Below are 17,739 nucleotides of genomic sequence, written 5' to 3' on the forward strand. Positions count from 1 at the left end.
TATTTCTAGAAAAATGCAAGACTACTTGTGTCTTATCTGGAGAACCAGAGCTAGCAGTGTTGCTCTACAAGGATGGCACTCCTTTGTGTCTCTAGCTCAGGAAACAAGGACTAGCAGGGAACGTGCTGCAGATATTGAAAAATTCAGCATTTTAGAATTGCAGCTGCTGGTATAAACATTGCTAACATGAGTATTAAGCTCTACACTTCCCCATGGAGTATTTCTCTGCAGGATTGACTGCAGTTTTTTATATTGAATACTAAAATGAATGCTAAGCCATCAGATTATTTAGGCAGATCCTGTGGGTCCTGTAGTATGCAGGATGGCGTCTCTATGCATCGAGCTTTTTCTAGTGTATTTTGTTCCCTTTTGGAGATCTGGGATATGGAGAGTATGGAGCCTGGGTCATTGTTCCGAACTGTTGTCTCCCCTGTTGTGGGATACTGCTGCCATTTCAGAGTCCTATCGCTGTCAGCGTGGATGAGAGGCTTGGTCAAAGTAGCATCTGCATGGATGCCAGAATCCAAGGTTTCCCAGCATATCGTGTCATTGTAATGATAAGATCAGTGATGTTAAATTGACCTGTGAGTGCTTTTAAAGTTGCCGGTGATACTTAGGAGAAGTTATGCTCTGTTATGAGTCAGTTTTATCTTTGGCAAATCCTTTATTGTTGCCATCAAAGTAGAAGAAAGACAGAGGATGCGGATTAGGAGACAGAGGGAAAAACAGACTGAAAGATGAAGCATTCCACTGTGGTGTCTCTAAAACAGCTGTACTTCATCTGGACTCTAAGCCAGTCAAAGAAAAAAATTCCCCAGTTCCTTATACCTGACATTAGACTTGCTTGCAAGCCCTCCCTCCCTCCTGCGTAGCAGTGGAAATTTCCATAGCAACACAAAGAAAGCCTGTGCAGGTCAGAGCCTTTTATACAGTAGCTGTGGATGGCTATCACATTAATTCTTTGATTTTGCCTTGTGTTTTGTATATAAGTGGAAAATGATGATAAGCCAAAACCCAGATTAGTCACACAGAACTTTTCTTCCCCACCTGAATGGAGTCTGACACTTTCTAATCCTGTCAATACAGCATGTTCACATTTCCTAAGGAAACGCAAATATTATTCTTTTAAATGGTAAACCCCCGTGATATCTGTCTGTCTACAGCTGTAAACTGTAGATCTATAAACCGTCATAACTTTACTTAGATATATTTGTGGATCGAGTTCAAGTTTGTGATTTCCATAATCATTCTTGGACTTGTCTTTTTACAATCTGGTTTGGAAATTCAACAAACTGAGTAGATAAACAAAAAACACGCAGTTTATCAAACAAACATGTACCACAGTGGGCCAAGGAGGATGAAGCAATCCATTTAATAACTGCCGAGTTATTTCAGCACAGCGAGAAGAGGTGGATTGAATACATCAAAGCAAACGACACTTTTATCTTGCCGGTGGAGTTTGGGTTTAAAGAACTTGATTATGTTTCTCCTGATGCCATTTTTAGGACCATGTTAAACAGTTAAACCCTGAGCAGGTTTTGCAAGTTGAACCGATGTCCTTACATCTCACTCCGGCTCCTGCAGCTAACAGTCGCCAACAGGAATGTTAAAAAGTAAGCAGCACTACGCCACAGGGGAAGCTACCACTGAGACAAATTACCTAGACATTAGGCACCTTGAACTACCGAGCTAGCTTAGCCAGCCTGCTGGGCTCTCTCTCTCTCTCTCATGTTAGAGATGGCACGTTACCACTTTTTTATGTCCGATACCGATATCATAAATTTGTATATCTGCCGATACCGATATAAATCCGATATAGCGTATTTTATAATCAATAAAATGTTTTTTTTTAAATATCTTGCTACATTTTGTATAAGTTCATAATCAAGTTTAAAAAAACAAAACAAATCTAAAGCTATTCTGTTATACTTGTATGCAAAAAATACACTGCACCCAAAATATTTCATAGTTCAGCAATACTTATCAATCTAATAAACTTAAACCTACACCATCCTTCCTATTCTGGTATTTTAAAGAGTACTTCGCGGAAATATTAAGCAACCTAACTAGTAGGGTTGCCAACTCCCAGCAAAAAAAAACCAAACAAAAAAACATAGGGAACCACCCTCCACCTCATAATGCTTAATTGACGTAATCAACTTTAATTTAATACACGTGTAAAAAAAAAATGCACAGAAATCAATAATTTTTCCACAATAATTAAATAGATTCAACATCTTCAACAGAATTGCAGACTGCACACATGGTATCTTCCCAAAGGAAAAAGTACTATAGCTTACTAGGTTATAAATTATAAAGTTCCTATACTGTATACAATAATGGATTTCTATACATTTTACATCAGATGAAAACTTGTTTAAAAATCAGATATTTATTTATTAAAAGCTAGACATGAGAATAAGAAAGGAAAGTATGTCTTTGTGCCCCCCTTTCCCTGTTAATGCCCTACCTGGCCCCCTGGCAAAACTTTGCTAGACCCGCCCCTGCACAGTTACCAGCTGTCAGCTACGCAGTGGCGTGTCCAGCAGGGTGGCCCTGGGGGGGCCCCAACCAGACTGGCCACCCCGGGTGCCACCCCGAAGCTAAAACAATAAAATTAAATCAAATATCAAATGTACGATTATGTTTTCACAGTGAAGCTCAGATATTCGAATGTAAGTGAATGCAGCCTCGGCTTCTGCACTATGAGCATCACGTTAGCAAAGGAAGGAGAAAGACAGAAAACAATTTTTCGATGAAAGAAAATGAGGAGAGAATAAATGTCCCGGTAAGTAATATTAAGTTTGTTGAGTTTTGTAAACTTCTGTGACATTAGAATACCAAGGAAAAAATAACACTTAGAGAATTATTGCAACCGTCTAATATTTCAGACAGTAGGCTACTGGGGGGAGCTAGCATAAGTCGTAGCCTATTTTAGCTAAATGTTTGCTAGCATAGCATGAGTCATAAGATATAATCCAAGTCTAACATTGCTTTATGGAGCTGCAGATTTGGTTGCAGGTTAACATAGCTGGACTGGCTATCGGGCATACCGGGCATTTGCCCAGTGGCTGATGACTTATTTATACATTTTTTTTGTAACGGCATGAACAATGAGAGGTGGTGGAATGGCCAGATGCTGGCCGATGTGAAAAAATAACTCAGTTGTTTGGTGGTGGCTATGGCGGAGCTTCCACAGAGGCCAGCAGGTGGATGAGGGAAGGGGAGGCAGGAGGAGGAGAGACCCGAGGCGGCCGCCAGTCCGAGTGTCAGGTGAACTGAACTTCAGGTAAGAACTTATGACCTGCAGTCTATCTGGGTCAGATATAAAACAAATTTAGGTGGAGTTTATTTTCGTTGTGCTGACTTTTTACAGTCAGTTACAATAACTCGTACTGCGTACTGGCTAGCATGACAGAGTTTCTATACAGCTGAGTGGGTGCTATGATGTTACTGATAGTGAACTTTGTTTTATTCATAAGGTTAGTTAGTAGACTTGTCAACCACTCCTTAAAAAATGGAATGGTCCCTCATTCAGAGAAAATATTACACGTTTCATATTGAGCTGTAAGGAACACAGTTTATTCCAGGCTTAAGCTAAAATGGAAAAAGACACAAAGCTGGATTTATTCTGCGTCTTCACGCTGTCAGCTGCCTCTTCTTCTCTCATTCTCTCTCCTCCCTTTCCTGTTGCTACTTCAATCATGAAACTGATCGATGATCAGCTGATCGGCTTTTCCCTCTTGTTTATTTATCGTCCACTTTGCGCCAGAAAAAGGAAACCAGCGGATGTCGTGCTAAACAACAGCAGCACATTTAAGCTTGATCAGCTGTTGTTAGAATTTATTTAATATTAATTTCTATCAGCTGATGTTTGCTGGAGCCACAGCTGTAAAGCTGCTGGTCATGATGTCGGTTTGGATATGTGGTGAGAGGGAAACATGAAGATGAAACCAGGAGATGTCCTTACTGAATCATCAGAGCTGAACAGGTGATGGAGAAACAGGTTTACCTTTTAGGTGACATGAATGAGTTGAAGGGAAGTTATGAACTGTTTCTGAGAGACAAACAACACCAGGATCCTTTTCTAAGTAGCTGACAACTGGTAACTGTGCAGGGGCGGGTCTAGGAAAGTTTTGTCAGGGGGCCAGGTAGGGCATTAACAGGGAGAGGAGGGCACAAATAAATACTTTCCTTTCTTATTCTCATTTAAAATATCTAGCTTTTGTTAAATAATTATCTGAATCTTGCGAACAAAGTTTTTATCTGACGTAAAATGTATAGAAATCATACATATACCAACAAGACAGTGTACATCACTGTCACAACAGCATTTGTTTTCATTCAAAGGCTTCATGGCTTTAATACCTGGTGGGCCGGTCTTTAATCAAAATGCCCGGGCCGATTTTTTGTCCCAGTCCAGCCCAGCAGGTTAATACTGGCAGTGTCACCATGCCAGCTGACTGTATTTCATCATCAGCCAGTGTTCTCTATACATCAGTATTACCAAAGTTTATCATAAGGCAGCATAGAAAGTATTTACTTGCTTCCAGGTTTTATTCAAATGTTAGTCTTTTCATTTGTTTCCCCACTTTTTTCCTGTTTCAAAATCAAACACCAGTTTGTGAGAAGATTATCTTCTTTTTTAATAGGCAGATAAAGTTTTGCATTGGCTAATTTGACAATTGTATGTTAAAAATGTTCGTATTTTAATATTAAAAAATGTTTTTGCCCATAACATATGTGCACTATATGTCAGTAAAAATACTATGCAAATATTGCTGTCCTTGAATGCTGAATAAACACTGACAAAGCACTGATTGTATCTCTTGTACTTTATCAACGCAGTACCTAAAAAGTTTGCACCGTAGTGGATAAAATCTCATTCTAATAAGAGTTAAAAGTGCATTCGGTTATTAGGTTTATAGGGTTATTGAATTATGGTTGGTAGATTTTTGTTTTTTTAACATTATCTGTGCCCCTACCTGGCCCCCCCAACAAAAACTTTCTAGACACGCCACTGCAGCTACGTAGAAAAGGATCCTGGTGTAGAAAGTAATATTAAATAAATTCTAACAACTGCTTATCAAGCTTAACCATTCTGCTGTTGTTTATCCGCTGCTTTCTTCTTTCTGGCGCAAAGTGAGTGATTTTATTTAACTTTACAGTGTCATAAATCCGCTGACAGGTTTATAACACTTTAAATTGAGCCCCAGGTTCTCTCTAGCACATCTGGGCCTTGTTACAGTGGAGCCAAATCAAAGGATGCATGCAAACATTTGATACATCATTCCTTCGTGCCAAGCAAGTAGCTAAGTTCTAAACTTTGCTTTCAGTGGACTATGTGGAGTGTTTTTATAAGAAACCTTCCCACTGGTATTCACTTCCTTTTCATGATGAGTAAGGAGTTAAGAGTGTTACAGTTAGGAGAGATCTGTATGTTGTTAAATAACATATAGAGCAGCGGTCCCCAACCCCCGGGCCTCGGACCGGTACCGGTCCGTGAGTCGTTTGGTACCGGGCCACGAGAGTTGAGGCTCAGGTGTGAAATGTATAGTTTTCAGGGTTTTTATCAGTTTTCAGCGTTATTTTGTTATCGTTTTTATTGTTTACTCGGTTTTCCTGGGTCTTTTCACGTGTGTTATGAATAAATTTTCTTTTTTTCGGTACCGGTACTAGTTTTATTTTGTTGTATTTATCCGCGACACATTAAAGGCCGGTCCGTGAAAATATTGTCGGGCATAAACCGGTCCGTGGCGCAAAAAAGGTTAGGGACCGCTGGGGTAGAGGACTGCATGTCTGAACAGGATAACATGCACATGTTTTACACACACACACACACACACACACACACACACACACACACACACACACACACACACTAGTTAAAGCTGAAAAAACTGTATATTGTACTCATAAGGCTTTGGCCAAAGACAATAATACAAACACTCCACTGGGATATACAATGTGGACGGGTGACTCAAACACATCCTCTCTTCAGAATGCCATCAACCTTTGTCTTACACAACAGAGGCCTCCTCATTCTAGTTTCAATTTTAGCTAGTGAGATTTAATGGTGAAAATATAACAAATCCAAGTATTACTTACAGATGTTTAATATCATGTTTTCATATCTTGAACGTGTAATCGGGGGTATTTCATTTGACAAAAAAGAATAAACAAAACATTAATGACCATCAATCCATCAATTACTATTATGACTAATTTTTCAGACTCTCTTGCTTGCTTGACTTATGCAACAACAACAAAAGAACAACACAATTTCATGCAAAATTATCTCCTTAATGAGTCTTTCCTAATGCCACCAGCTGCTTTATAAAAACAAACATTAATTTCTGCCTGCAACATTTGTTTACCTAAAAGCCCTTTGAGTACTTAGTTCCAGTAAGATTTCATAACAACACAGAGCGAGTAAAACAAAAAATTGGAGCTACTGAAGGAATTGTGCAAACTGTGAAAAGGAATAGAACTGAGCTTGTTTTTTAGGGGAAACTTTATGATGCATTTCTCATTTTGAGCACTCCTCTGTGTTTTTATTTCCAACTGGTAGAGGGGAAAAAAGAAAAAAAAAAAAAAACGGTTAGCTGGCCTATCAAAGACAATCGCAGATCCAAGATGGAGTTGATTAACCCCCAGTTTTGTCATTCCATCTGTGCTTGGTTAAAGAAAGACAGACTATGACAAATGGGTCATATATTGTAATCCTAAGACATACATTTAAGTGTGCATGTGTGCCTCGTAAACAAAGCTGGGCCACTGTATTGTTCATACTTTGTGTGGCTGTGACCAAAAAGCCTTTCTGTTCTAGTCAGCAGTTTCCATTTAAATCCAGGCCAATAGTGTATGATGGGATGAGGAGATATGTAGGTAGAGTCACATCTGCTGCCACAATATACAGTGGAAGAAACGCCAACTGCTGGCTGTGTTATAAAATACAGGGTATGAGGTAGGTCCACTACGAGCTGGCAAGCAGAGGCAGTGCTCACAGGCAGGGCTTTTTAACATAACTGGGAGTTAATATTACCGGGGACTGCTGTAAAGTGCAACTCAAACAGCACCTGCAACCACAGGCGCATGCAAGTATGTATTTTCATACACATTAAGTGCTTATAAACGTTTGATATCACAGTTCCCCAGAACTGGCATAAAACCATTAATTACAATGAGAAAGATTTGCTGTTTTCTTGTGCAGAGGGGCACAAGAAAACATATATTTAGTACAGCCAGATAAAGTATTATTACACAAATAAACACAGACATTTTTGAAACTACATCACGAGTAAAGCTCTAAAGAGAGACACGTTAAATTCCAGGCAGTAGTCTATTAATGTATAAAACACAAACTTTTCATCCTTTTAAGCTTCTTCTTATTTTAAAACAGATATCCATCCATCCATTTTCTTACGTTTATCCAAGTCAGAGTTACAGTTGGGTTGTCATAAGGGGAAAAAAAGGCAGGGTATACCTTCACAGGGATAACATAGGGAGAAAGACAACCATTCACACTCACATTCACACCTACAGCCACATTAGTGTCACCAATTCACCTAATGTGCGTATTTTTGGACTGTGGGAGGAAGCTGAAGTACAGAGAGAACATGAAACATGAAAATCCCACAAAGAAAGGCCCCAGCCAGCCGGTAAAACAGGCATGCATGAATTTGAAAAACAAAACAAAACAAAAAAACAGAACAAAAACCCAAAAAGCAAAACATAGAGAACCCATAAACAATTTTTATTGGCCTGTGAGCAGTACAACAGACCCCCTGGTCTCTCCTGATCATGTTCCAGTGTTGGCATGTTGGAATGAGTTAATGTCAAGTTAAACAGTACCCTGGAAAAGTTAGACCACTTAGTATCAGTTCTTGATGAAAGTCAATGGAATTCAACCAATTATAATGGTCAATAATTTTATTATAGTTGTTTTAAATTTAAACAGCAAATGATAGTGTATTAAACACACTAGTGGTGCATAAAGTCAAACCAACCTTTTAGCAGGTATAATTATCTCCAACAAATGAAGGTAAGTAGTGTGAAACACTTGTGGAAACATTTAGCTAAAATAGGCTACGACAAAAGCTTTGCATTTAACCTACATATATATAATTAAATCAAACAGGAACTTCTAGCGAATCATTTCAATCATCACACTCCATGTTTTTTCTGCAGCTTAATAATATACTAAAAATCTGAACAGTTTCAGGCAGGAACACAAAACTGAGCTAGGAAGCGATGTGTGAATTGGCAGGTTACCCATCTGCATCGTGTCGCCAGAACAGCAAATCAGTCAGAGTGAAATCGAAACACAAGGCTTTCATGTGTTTTTATAGAGTGGAGGCTTGCGCCTTAGCTTCTGCTTTTGCAACAGAGTCAAAACATATTTGAGCAGCAGATAAAAGCAAAACACCATTCAGACACATAGCTGTTTATATATAATGAGCCAAATTTTGTCTCTCTAAGAAGTATTTTCGCTTCTGACAGATTCCTTTGGCACTCTTGAGATAAAACAATGGTTTTTAGGTTGAAAAACAATTTCTTCAAGCATAATAAAAGGACCAATATTAGCTAATCACATCATACGTGGGGTTAATGCTATTTTCAAATTCTTGCCAATTATATTACTCTATCTGCCAGAAAAGAAATAACATAAACAGCCACTCACTTTCAGCATCCCTGATGCAAACAATACATTATGAAGGAACATTGAAAATTAGTTTTAATCACTTTGTCCCACAATAAAAATCCTTGCAAAAGCAAGAACAGCTTGTATGCATGAACATAAAGTAATGTAAGATTCAAGTGCATACATTTGGCCTGTAGTCAATGGTTTTGGTATAATTGAGCCCTCTAGCCCACAGAAATCAGTTAGTGTTGAGTTGTTCTGTGTACTTTGAGGTGACAGTCCTTCATATATTCTGCCAATACATGAAACAAACAAACAAAAAAAACAACAAGAATAAAAGAATTGACCATATCAGTGAGCCCCTCAACCTTTAATGTTCAAAGTGCTTCATTCACTAGATGCTACTAAAGAAAGCACCTTTTTTTAAACTTTGGAAACCTCCATGTACGAATGTGCCATATCTATAATCTCATTATGCCTCAAGAACCACGCAATTTTCCTATTACCAGGAAAGCATGCTGTGCTCGTTGGTAAAATGTGGATTGCATAAGTGTGATCAATATCAAACATTTCTTTAATTGTAACCATGTTATTCAGAGAAAATTGTTTTTATGATGGCTCCCATAGTGGAGCCTCACAGAGAACTGTCTGTGTCTTGGATGACATTCATGGAGTTCACTCACAAAGCCCCACGGATCTCAAATTCACCACAAGAACATGACCTCAATTAAACTGAGACATATTTTGTCAAGAAGGTTACGAATCTTTCATTGCGTTCTCGTTTCAGTCCAAACCTGCTATACTCGCATTTTGACTTGAGCGCTGGAGTTAACTCCACACACCATCTGTGCAGCTGGATTTTTGTGTGGTCATGCCGGCTGGGTGGCCCAGCGTGGAAGCACTTACTGAATCAGCTACAATCATCACCCAGCCTGATGGTCATAACCCTAAGTCTGTCTGAGGTGGTGCTACACTCTATCCCATCGCCACAAAGCACTTTCTTTCAAGCTTCATCGCCAAGTAGAGCCAATAAAACCACACAGCGTGGACTGAGCAGGCTGTCCAGCCAAGTCTGGCTTTACTTGTGGGGAAAGATGCTGACCACAGAGACGATGGTATCTAACTATTTGTTAAGCAGCTGCAGTTTTAATGTGATCCATATCAAAGTAGTTATTTAATGCAATATAGCTTTTAATCTGAAGATGCCAATACATTTCATTTCTCACTAGTCTGATCATTCAGACAGCTTTTACTGTATCTAATAAGATGTGGTATGTCACCACAAAGACACAGAATAAAGAGCTCTCAATCATTCACATATGTCGTGGACTCTTTGATGGCTGATTAGGCAATTTGAAACTACAAAAACTAAACATCAGATTTTTTGATGTTTTTGTCACTGATGCAAAATAGCGCCATGAATTAATGAAGAAAATTTAAGATCTGATTTCACTGCATTCCTTCCCAGAAACAGTGCACCTATTACTCTGGTCCACATTTCTCAGAAGTAAATTAGCAGCTGCTATTTGTTTTATGTCAAATGCATCGAATTAAAAAAATGCATGCAGTGTGTCACAGGGCCACAAAATTATTTCAGCTTTAATCACAAACATGACATGATTCCCACAATTAAATAAACATGATCTACTGATTTAAAAAACACTGCTCGAACGCAAAGCTAATCTAACGCTATTGCTCCCTAAGCCACTACCTGACCACATACCTGCATCTGCCAATCTAAGCTGTTCCCTGTGCTGCAAAGTTTCTTGGATAAAGTTTGAATCAGTATCATTATCTTAAAAGACAACAGATAACAGACCGTCAAAACAAAAATCAAATGTCTGGCACAGTTGAAGGCAAAGAGCTTGTTCCTAAAGGTTGCTTATCTATTGTTTGGAAATATTTCAAATTTAGGGAAAGTGATGTTAACCCAGAACGAATCATATGCAAAGATTGTTGTATAGTGGCGCCTGCATTGCAAAGCTGCACAATTAACTTATTCAAACGCCTGCAAAATCACCATTAGCTGCAGTAGAATATACTGTAGGTCAAGAAATGGTTGCTAATGTGAGTCACCCAACATTAAGTCAGTCTCAAAGGTGAGCCTGTACTGCACATTGGATACATCTATCCATTTTACAAAGACAAAATACTATCACATTCTATTTGGCCAAAAATATGTGTCCAATAAACATGGTGAGTAATGAAAGCTTTATTTTTCCACAGTGCCAACACCTACACTGTGTGCGAAACACACTGCAGTGGAGACAGAGAGGGATCTCACAGCAGTGAGGACCTGTTTTGTTTACATCAATCATGGAGGCAGAATAAATGGTCTGAAGTATATTCTGTTTCTTGGCGCTTGGGTAATGTGAACAAACACCTTGTTTTTACTTATAGTACTTACACTATTACTTAACATCTTACTACTTTTTCTTCAAGATGCACTGAATTTCGGTGTAAAGGGAAGACCAGTATTTTTTGGATGCAAAGATGTGTACATTAGGGGAAATATAGCACAGGCCAGATGTAAAAATTATGTTGAGTTGATGTGACAAAGCAATAAAAACATCTTTGTCACTGATATCAGTGAATAATCATGATAAAATATCCTGATCTCAGTCTTTTAAATCTTTCAAGTATTTGCATGCTTTGAAAGTTTCTTTTACACTTTAAGCCCCAGAAAGGAAATTAATTCAGTGAGTCAGTGTCTCCAAACTCCAAACTTGACTAATGCTAAACTATTCACTGACTCTGACTATTTGTAAGAAAATCTGATTTACAGGAGTGTGGGTGAAAAACACTGAAGTATTGTACTGAACTACGTGTATTCAGTCCTGCATAGTAATGCTCAGGGTGACTGGGCGGTTCTGATTTTCCTTTGCAGCAGATGCACCGATGTGAATACACAAATGCATACTTGACACAGTCATTTAAAAGACATGAGAGCTGAGTAACTGGAAAAATTACATAACCTACTTTTCTGGATAAAATGCAGACATTTTAAGCCATCAAAATGAAAGTATTAAGGCATAAACAAGAAAACACTTAGCTCTGTGCTGGACTGGGGCCAATGTAAGCATAGCCAGAGCAACAAGAGTCCCTGAGCCAGGTCTGCGAGTCAGACAGCGAGCAGCGAGGTGATTCACGGCAACGCAATGACAAACGCACAGTTTCAGTGAAGCTTTCTGCTGTTTTTCAAAGAGAGGAAGCAGATAAGTTTATGTTGGCCATCACTGGGGCCAGAAGACTTTCATTAAGTGTAACGCTGATGCTGAGACATATACACAAGTTCTTCATCCAGCCCGTCTGAGACTGTAGAGAGAAAATACAGTCAGATGCTTCCAATATTGTCCATGTTATTCTTAAGCCAGAACCTGCCATGAATGCAGAGCTTGACAAGCATCCATTATGTGAGAGAAGGTGACAGTCAGTTCCAGGGATCTCGTTAAAATTGACCAACATATCCCTTGGGGACGAAGGATGAGGTGGTTAGGCCAATTTCAGTCAAAAACAACTGTGGCTATATATAAAACTACTTACTGACAGAAACTCTGCTGCAACTCTAGAAGTATCATGTTTTAAATTGGAGATCCTTTTTCATTGACATTTTGAGTTATTGTGTTATTGAGTTTATATCTATGTGGCAATGTCTGTACTAAAGGAAGTCTGATATACTGTGAATAAGATGTAACTGGAGGCAGCTGGAATGTACTGTGATCTCTAAATTGCCTTAGTGGAATTCAGACAGAATCCCAACTCAATACAAATTCATATACACCATAAAACATCCAGCTGTGCATGGCTAAGACCTATTTTGGATACAAAGCAGTTTATATTAAGTTTGCACTCCTACTATCTGCGTACAAATGCTGGTTCTGGAAAATTCTATTCACTCTATTCTCCTATATTTATGTACAAGTGTATTCACAATCGTGCTCTGCATGAGGGTTCAACTGGGGACAGAAACAAAAGAATGGTTGAGATATGCTTAAGGTTTGGTTAGGCTAGTGGTTCAGGCTAGACAACTAAAATTATGGCAGGGCTAAAAAAAAAAAAAATCTGTTGGTCTGTAAGAAATGACTAACTCTGCTACTGCAAGAAAGCCAGACGCACTGCAGTTCCACCCCACCTGGCTTTCACATCTGAACACCCTTTTCCACAAATTTGGAGTCAAACATTGAAGATGGAACAATTTATGGTCAGCTGAAGCTACTACTGCTTATACACGCAAGAGGCCCTCAGTTGGAAGCAGGGTGAAGTCAAGAAAGGTTTATCTTTATGCAGAATGTGGAAAAAACAACGTGGCAACAACTTACGTGTACTATTCCTTAATGAATACAACATGCATGGGGACAGTGGCCTCTGACGCACATAATGACACACTAAAGTCACTCACAACCCAGAAAAAAGAATAAATAGATAAAGGTTTTTTTTAGAGGAACCCTGTAGATTGAGACAAATGATGTGTGAATAACTACTGCACTGATAATGTGAGCATCAAAGACCAACATTAGCGGATGTACCACAAACAACTTTGCATTTAATGTCTGGTTTACAGTAAATGATAACACAAATATCTAATCAGCCAATCACATGGCAGCCACTCAATGCATTTAGCCATGCAGACATGGTCAAGACGACCTGCTGAAGTTCAAACTGAGCATGGGGAACAAAGGTGAATTTACGTGACTCTGAACATGTCATGGCTGTTGGTGCCAGACGGGCTGTTTTGAGTATTTCAGAAACTGTTAATCTACTGCGAATTTTCCTCACAACAATCTTGAGGGTTTAGAAGGAATTGTTAAAAACAGGAGAAAATATCCAGTTCTTGAAGGAAATCAGCGTATAGGAATCTTACCGAAGTCAGTTATTTCCTGTTTTTGCTTTTAAATTGTGTTACTGCTCCAGCATGTACCCCTTTAAAACACAGCTGGATCCTTAACTTCCTGTCTGACAGACGCCAAGTGGTCAGACCAGGCAGCATCACCTCATCCCCCATCACACTGAACACTGGTGCTCCACAGGGGTGTGTACTGAGCCCTCTCTTGTACTCACTCTACACCTATGACTGCACGGCCACTAGCAACTCCAACATCACTGTGAAGTTTGCGGATGACACTACAGTGGTGGGTCTTATCACCAAAGGTGATGAGACGGCCTACAGGGAGGAGGTCAGCGCCCTGACCCACTGGTGTCAAGACAACCATCTCACCCTCAACGTCGCAAAGACAAAGGAGTTGATAGTGGACTTCCGGAGGTGCAGAGAAGTACACACCCCCATCACCATCAATGGCGCTGCTGTGGAGAGAGTGAGCAGCTTCCGCTTCCTTGGTGTACATCTGGCTGAGGATCTTACGTGGTCAGTACACATAAACAAAACAGTGAACAGGAAACTGAGACTACAGTTCCCATTCCCAATTTGTGCTCACCAAAACTGCATAATTAACTGGTCTAAAGAGCCTAAATTTTTCTTGCAACATTTTAAATAAAGAACAAGAGAGCATGGATCCATCCTTCCTTGTATTTATGGTTTAACCCCCCCGGAGATAGTATAATCCTGGAGATGGTGTAATACTGTCACAGATTTTTTTGGCACACTTTGGGGCAATGCTTACATGCAACAGTCTAACTCTATCCCTTTATGACCACAGTGTACCCATCCTCTCTTGGCTGCTTCAAGCAGAATTACGTGCTATGTCAAAAAGCTCAAATCATCTCAAATTGGCTTCTTGAACATGTCAATGAGTTCATTGTACTCAAATGGCCTCCCTACTCACCACATCTGAATCCAATAGAGCATCTTTGAGATGTGGTGGAATGTGAGATTTGACTCATGTAAATCTGCAGCAACTGTGTGATGCTATCATATCATCGCGGATCAAAATCTCTGAGGAATGTTTCCAGCACCTTGTTAAATCTAATCTCCTTGGGTCTGTTCAGCTGCCCTGCGACTGTCCCTCTTTGATGCTCTGAACAGAAGCTCTTGTGGCATGCTTTACCATTTACCATAAGTCCATTCCTGCCAGACTATCACTGGTCAATCCAGGATTAACTTATCTTCTCTGTGTGTGAGAAAGAGTTTTTTTTTTGTTTTTTGTTTTGTTTTTGTTTTTTGTTTTTTTTTTGGGGGGGGGGGGGGGGGGGGGGGGTTTGTCCTTCATTGTTTCTATTTTAGTTACCTAGTTTCTTAAGTTTGTTTTTTTCTGTTTGCAGTCATATTCATATTTTCACTCTGTTTCCTCCCAAGACTCCTGCTCTTTATTGAAAACACCAGAAAGTGTTTTTTCATTACGACAACGGAACATAAAGTGCATGCATGCGTGTTCTGGAAGTGGGGTGCAAGTAACAAGGAGGCATTTAGAAAGCATTCTTTTCTTGTAATAAACTCTGCATAAATTAAAACCACTTGTTCCCAAAAATAAGTCAAGCAAAGAACGTGACTCATCAGCTCCAAAAAGAAAAAAGAAACAAAAAGAAACAAAAAACAAAAAAACCAATAACCCAAAAACAAAACAATGGAAAAATGTTTCCCTGTGGAATTAGTCAAAAATAAATGCAGATTACAAACTGCAAAAACAACCACTGGGCACTGAGTGATGCTAAGATAAAGGAAGCATTTTAAAATAAAATAAAAAATAGATTTTTCCACTTCCCTCTTCCCTCTCTCTCCTTTGGCATTTTGCTGACACAGCACAGGCCAGACCTGAAACCCACACTCCACCTCTGTCTCATTTTCTTTTTTGGAGTACGGGCCGGCAATGAATAAACCTCCAGTATGGACACAGGAAGCAGCTCAGCAACTTCTCAGGTTTGGACGTACTCTTAGTGGGAAAACAGACCACTTGTGAAAAGTAAATGTCAGAATGAGTCAACACCATCTTTCCTGTCATTAAAAGAAGACATAGGAGACGCAGGGCAACATACCATTTTTTGCTAATGTATAAGTGTAGGAGACAAGTTAAAGGTACAGTTTAACATTTTTTGTTGAAGAAAATCCCTGAAATGCAGGGTGGATGTATAAACTATGCAGGCTACATGTTTTTCTAAGCTTCCCGTCTTCATGGCTTCTAGCTCCCTGTTTTATGCAAAGACGTGAGCACAATATCAATCTGCTCATAGTATGTGACTGTTTATATCGAAACATCAAACTACATCTTGAGTGGACAAACAAGAAATGCTGATGCTTCCCTATAAGACTGAGGACCTAAATGACTAGTTTTAGTATGAAAAATATAGAAATGACGTGCCGAGTGAATATGTTTTGAAGGTCTGAGAGCAACATGAAACAAATTTCTCCCTGCCAATCAAAAACTAATATTGCTGGGGAGGGAGGGATTGTGTTTCTTGTACAGAATCTGTGCCAAAGAGCAGTTTTGATAGGTTTCAAGTCCAGCAACTACTTGAAAAAATACAATTTAGGTATACAACTTCCCTTATCGCTTATGTGATCTGTTTAGAAACCAGAGGTCAAACAGCTCAGTAAAAAGTGCAGATGGTCTGAATAAATAATAGGCAACATATATATTGTCTGAATGACACAAAAACACATTCATAGCAACAACGATGTTTGGTTTGGAAGCAAAGAAATGCAAACTGCCCTATTCTTGTAAGAAGAGTTGGATCAGCACATGCATTCATGTTTAACGCACATACAGTAATAGACAGCCTAGAAAATAAACAAAAGCTACTTGTAAAAATAAACAACATTTGGAACGTCTTGTACATGAGATACATTGTTATCCAAAATGCTGCAACAAGAGTACAAACAGGAACCAGGAAGAGAGAACATATTTCTCCTACATTAGCTTCTCTTCCTGATTAAAACCAGAACTAAATTTAAAATGATTCTTTCCATATAAAAAGTCCTGAATAATCAAGCTTCATCATATCTTAGAGACCTCATATTCTCCCAATACATCACTTCATTCTCAGACTGCAGGCTTACTTGTGGTTCTTAGAGCTTCCAAGAGAAGAACAGGAGGCAGAGCCTTCAGCTTTAAGGGCCCTTCCCCCATCGAACAAGCTCTCAGTTTGGATTCAGGACAAAGACACCCTCTCTAGTTTTAAGACTGGACTTAAGCCTTTCCTTTTTGATTAAACTTATAGTCGAGGCTGGATCAGGTGGTCCTGAACCATCACCTAACTATGCTGTTATAGGCTCAGGCTGCTGGGGGACTTCCTATAATTAACTGAGCTCTTCCTCTTCACTCACCTATTTTCACCAATAATGCAATTACAAGCTAATATTGTGTGTCACTGACTTGTCTTCTTTCTCCAAAAGTTCTCCCTATGCTGTCCTTTTTCTCTTCTCCTTCCAAACTGTCATGTTAGACAGCTTCCCCCACACAGAAGTCTAGCTGTGCTGTAGGTCTCTTCCTGTTAAAAGGGAGTTCTTTCTTCCCACTGTCACTAAATGCTTGCTTGTAGAGTTGTTTCTTTCTAATTGTAGGTTCTTTACCTAAAATTAGAAGACTGTTGCTGCAAATTGGATCTCTACACATAAAATTTAAACTGACTTTAACTTATTTAAGGTAGGTATTTCACCTACTGCATTTAGGCTGCATAAACACTAAGGACTCTGTAACACTCAAATATTAAAGGGATAAAATTTGATCTGTTTTTATTGGGCATTTATGGGAATTGCAGGAAGCTGCATTCCATTTAAGCACCACACATGGTGTCTGAAAATTAAAGCCAGTACAGAAATGTCTGAAATGTACATTTTTCATCCAACAATGGGTACCTCCTCTGTAAAAGAAAATCTTATGTAGTGTTTGTGGACTCTCAGATCCACTTTACATATCAGAAATCTTTCCTGTTGCCTACAGATTCTGCATATGTCACAAGCCAATGGCTGATATCAATATAGCCATACATCTAGGATGTTAACAACATCTGTTTTGAGGTATATATATATATATATTACCTGATGAGTGGGTAAGTCAACAAACCTGTCTGCATAAGACCCAAATACATACCAAGAACAGATCCAGTGGGAGGCAGTTTTTATGTTTTATATAGCCCAGGGTTTAACAGAAGTACACATGTGCTGATAAAACTGCAAAGTTATCAGCTAGTCAGGAACACCCAGG

General features: G+C 39.1%; 1 protein-coding gene across 1 annotated transcript in view; it reads right to left on the reverse strand.

The window, feature by feature from the left end:
* The window catches only part of colec12 (collectin sub-family member 12), a 32,453-nt gene that overhangs the window by 10,749 nt on the left and 3,965 nt on the right, over positions 1-17,739 (reverse strand). The gene's annotated exons all lie outside the window — the stretch shown is intronic.

The sequence above is a fragment of the Rhamphochromis longiceps genome, linkage group LG18 (genome assembly GCF_057381845.1).
Source record: "Rhamphochromis longiceps isolate RC_006_pf linkage group LG18, R_longiceps_female_GT1.1, whole genome shotgun sequence".
NCBI classification, from domain to species: domain Eukaryota; kingdom Metazoa; phylum Chordata; class Actinopteri; order Cichliformes; family Cichlidae; genus Rhamphochromis; species Rhamphochromis longiceps.